This window comes from Lathyrus oleraceus, chromosome 6 (assembly GCF_024323335.1).
Source record: "Lathyrus oleraceus cultivar Zhongwan6 chromosome 6, CAAS_Psat_ZW6_1.0, whole genome shotgun sequence".
Lineage (NCBI taxonomy): Eukaryota > Viridiplantae > Streptophyta > Magnoliopsida > Fabales > Fabaceae > Lathyrus > Lathyrus oleraceus.
The window spans coordinates 87,216,080-87,220,378 of record NC_066584.1 but is presented as its reverse complement, the minus strand read 5'-3'; the positions used below and the strand labels follow the sequence as shown (position 1 = coordinate 87,220,378).

General features: G+C 33.2%; 1 long non-coding RNA gene across 2 annotated transcripts; it reads right to left on the bottom strand.

Moving 5' to 3' along the window:
• Positions 1–902: 902 nt before the first annotated feature.
• On the bottom strand, positions 903–3,605 carry LOC127096956 (uncharacterized). Of its 2 annotated transcripts, XR_007792885.1 has the most exons (4): positions 3,124–3,605; positions 2,224–2,273; positions 1,986–2,092; positions 903–1,205 (listed from the first exon to the last, which is right to left on the bottom strand). It is a non-coding gene; the product is annotated as an uncharacterized LOC127096956 (long non-coding RNA). The 2 variants fall into 2 exon arrangements; XR_007792884.1 differs by lacking the exon at positions 2,224–2,273 and having other exon boundaries at positions 3,124–3,603.
• Between the last annotated feature and the right edge of the window lie 694 nt (positions 3,606–4,299).

The window sequence follows — 4,299 nt, the reverse complement described above, 5'->3', positions numbered from 1 at the left end:
GCATAGCATGCATAACTTCATGCATCATGGAAAGTCGAACATACATCACATATATCATGCACATCAAACATTTCTCTTTCGAGTCTATTTTTCACAACATAATATTTTAGTCAATCCCCATCAGACGACCTTACAAAAGCTCACATGCCATTCCATATCTCCAATAAATAAATCCCCAATACTCTTATCGTCCTCACACCACATTCACTTCGTTCTCAACGGATTTTTTTTTGGATATTCTTATATTTAATCCTCTTCTACCTCGAATGCCCAAAAAGCTATCACCATTCATACATTCCAGTCCAAGATGATTAAATAGGGGAAACTGTCATACCCCAAAATTTACCCTTCCTTTTTCACTTTTATCTGACTTTTGGTTTATGTTTCATCTGCATACTCATTGGCATCATAAGACATTCATTTACAATTGTATTTTTTTTGAAGTAAATACCATTGATTCAAAGGCCTTTTGATGTTTATGATTGACATTGAGCTATGGTTTCCCTAAGGTTCAAATCTATGGTATCTTGGTGTTACATTGACTAGTGATGACCATTTCTCTTGGACTCAAAGTTGTGGAACCCTAATTTTTTCTGTTTGGCACTTGCGGATCATATGGATTGCATCATGGCATTTGAGTTGATTGTGGATTGCAAGTTTGACTTGGTTAACCATGAAGATTAACTTTGACTGATTAATCTCTTTATGGGCCTTTTCAATACACTAGTCCATTAGTTGTTTGGTTAGGATTCAAGGTAAGGCATTGTGGTTCACATTTCATATAAGATTCAAGATTCATGTCTAAAATCAAAAGTCAATAGTTCATTCAAGATCAGGTGCAAGATTCAAATATTCAAATGCCAATTTGGAGAGAAAAGTGTTTTCTTGAAGAACAAGTTACATTGTCATTCAAAGATCAATTTTCATTATAAATCATTAAACATACATTACAAAGGAGTCAAAATTAAAGTCTACACGAGATTTTACACATTTTGACATAGAGTTGACTTTTGATCAACTATTGACCTTTTAGTCAAACAGTTGACCAAAGTCAACCACTAAATCCTAACCCTAATTCCTACCGTCCCTTCATTTATAAGTTATCCCCATTCTTGTTCTTCATGATTTTTTATTTTTTACCCAAAGCCTTCATGCCTTGATCAAACCTTCATGAACCTTGACCAAACCTTGCTAACACATCATGCCTAAGCCAAGCATACATCAGCCATGCAGCAGAGTAAATAAGTTAGCACTAACCCAACCATGACAACAATACATACAATGCACATATTCAACAATGTAAATACATTACACCAATAGTTCAAAACCAACCTAACATCCAACATCTTCACCTATCAATTGATGGCTAACATACATGTTAACTTAGTTAATTTGGTTCATTAACCTAGCTGATAATGATCTTTAAAAATTCCATAATAGCTTAAAGTTTCATCAATTAACAATCACAATTCCACATTTGCATTCGCAATTCAAAAAGACATGCAGTTAATAAATTGATCCCACTGTTCCATAACAATTCACACTGTCACAATAACATGAGCACCATTTTATCCAATTCTAACTTGACTAACAATTAATCTACACCAAATCACAATTTAACAATCCAATTATCATAGCAAATATTTTCAACTACTAATTTTCCATAACAGTCCTACTAACCATTGACTACCATCTCATTAACTGAGTTGGTTGCATAGCAGTTTCTAATTCAAAACCAATGAGATAACTCAATTGTCTAAGGTAAATAACACCAATTGCGGGTGACTTATAACTTCAATTTCCTAAAACTAATTCAAATTCAATGCTAATATAAAAATCAATTCAATACTGACAGGTTACTAACTATTTTTTCTCTAACTAACTCATCCATTTTCATCCACATGAACTAACTACAAATGCCATTCAATTGAAAATTTACCTAATTCACATTCCTAACCAAAAGTCAACAGATTATTAACACTTACATTCTAATCAAGCAATTACAAAGACTAATTTGCATGGTATGCAGCAGGCTTAAACACTCAATCAATTGGAAAGTTCCAGTCTTCATCGGGCTTCAATGGGTGCCTTTCTGCATTTTCAACAACAAGTATGAGCAAAGGCCCAACAAATTCAACATTTTTTTACTTCACATTAACAAGTTCATAATACCAATAACAAATAAGTCACTTAACTAACTTTTCATCATTAAATCAAACTAACCTTCTATTGATAGCTCCCTCGCCATTTCTCATAACATATAACTAACAACCCTGCATCAACTCATCAACCAATTATCTAACTGACATAACATCTAACTGTCAACAATATCTATTTCATGATAGTCCTACACTAATAATGCAATTCTAACCTCCAATTCAAACTAACTAACTGTAATTCCATGATTATGCTAATTCTAATTTCAATTCATTCCAACTAATAATTCCCTAACTAATGTTAATTGTTTCTAACAGAACTTTAACAAATTTAATATTTTAAATTAACTAACTGCACAATTCCATTTTCATTAACTTCAAATTAACTTCGAGTTTCAAACTCTTAACAGTCACGCTAACTTCACTTTAAAACCAACTTAACATCCTCACTATTGTCCAAAGCTAACGACTAACTCTATCCAAATTCTTCCCAAATCACTATAATACCAACAGTTACTAACATAACCACTAATCACTTAATAGTTGCTTACAGTTTAATTGAAATTAGCTGCTAATATTGTTAAGTCTAACTTATAACTTACTTTTGACAAACTCCCATATTTCAATGCAATTTCACATAAATTTCACCTGCATTTCAGTTGAATTTCCAACTGAATCTAAACTAGAAAAAATCTATAAGTACAGAATAATCATTCACTGAAAAGGGGTTGAACTCTCTCTGATTCTCACTCCATCACGTTTTTCTCATACTCTAACTACTCTCTCTCTCTCTCTCCCTGCAAAACTCTCAATCACTTCCAATCTCTCTAATTTATTTTTATCTGCAACCACTCTTCATCTCACAACAAAACACAGAGCAACAAATTTACTTCCTACAGACTATAGCATTAGAAGGAGGAGAAGAAGAATTGGTGACACAAAAGAATTTTGAGTTTGAAGCACTTACTAGTTTATATATGGACTTCTTGCTTCATCATTTTCGTTCTCAATGTTACCAAGGCCGCCTTTGCCTTGAAGGTTAGTGTTGCATCCGATTTCATTCACTTCTTGGTCAATTTCCATTACCGTGATATAGTTTATCTATCAAGGAACCAAACCCCTAAGGTTTAAGCTCCATTTCGTTCTCCATTGTCATTTAATTGCGGTTTTCTTTTTTTAGGGTTCTTGAATTCCCTAGCTCGATTTGGTGAAACATTTAGGAATTAAGGGAAATTGACAAGAGATTGTGAAATGGGAGGTGAGGATGAACAAATTAAGGTAAGGTTGAGTTCACTTGGACCTCCCCCACCGCCAAAGGCAATTTCCAGCGCGGTGGGGTTTGTTCTTCGGTGAGGGGTTAGAGAGAATGTGCATCATATTGAAATAGGGAATTGGAATCATGTTGAGAGTGCTCTCAAGCTTTCTCTTAGCTTTGGTTGGGCTCAAAGAGTGATATGCTCATGATTTGCTGCTTTCACACACTCAATTTTCACTTTATACCCCCAGTCTGATTGCAACACCAAACCAAAGCAAACCTTGGGCTTCCCTTGCTAAAGCCCGATACCATTTGTGCTATCCGTGCACACCTATGGGCATTACACCCTCTGTCCTTAATCTTTTGTTTCCTTCACCAATTTGTTTTGTTTTGTTTTTTTGGCACTTTCTCTTAATACATTTTAATCCTTCTTAATACATTATAATTCTTTGTTACGTTTCTTTTTTTTATATTAAAAACACTTTAAAAAATAAATAATAGATAATCACACATGTTAGTTTAATTAGTTTTAGTCTTTGGAATTAATTTTCATTTAGATTTTTAGAAATCAATATGTGTGTTAGTACTTAGAGTTTAATTATAATTTAAGTAGGTTTAGTTTTAGAATTAATTCAATTAATCCTATTAGTTACTTTAGAATTAGAATTCTTGATAAAATTAAAAACCATGTGCTTAACATATCTTTGGCATTGATTGATCAAAGTCAATTTTTATTAACGAATCACTTCATATTTATCTGATTTCTCTATCTAGTCAAGTGATCATAAGTCCATCGATCACTTGATATGGTTAGATTTCTGCACTTGCATCACACTGGATCCCAAGTCAAACACAAGCTTAAGACATCATCATGTTAGACTCTAAAGA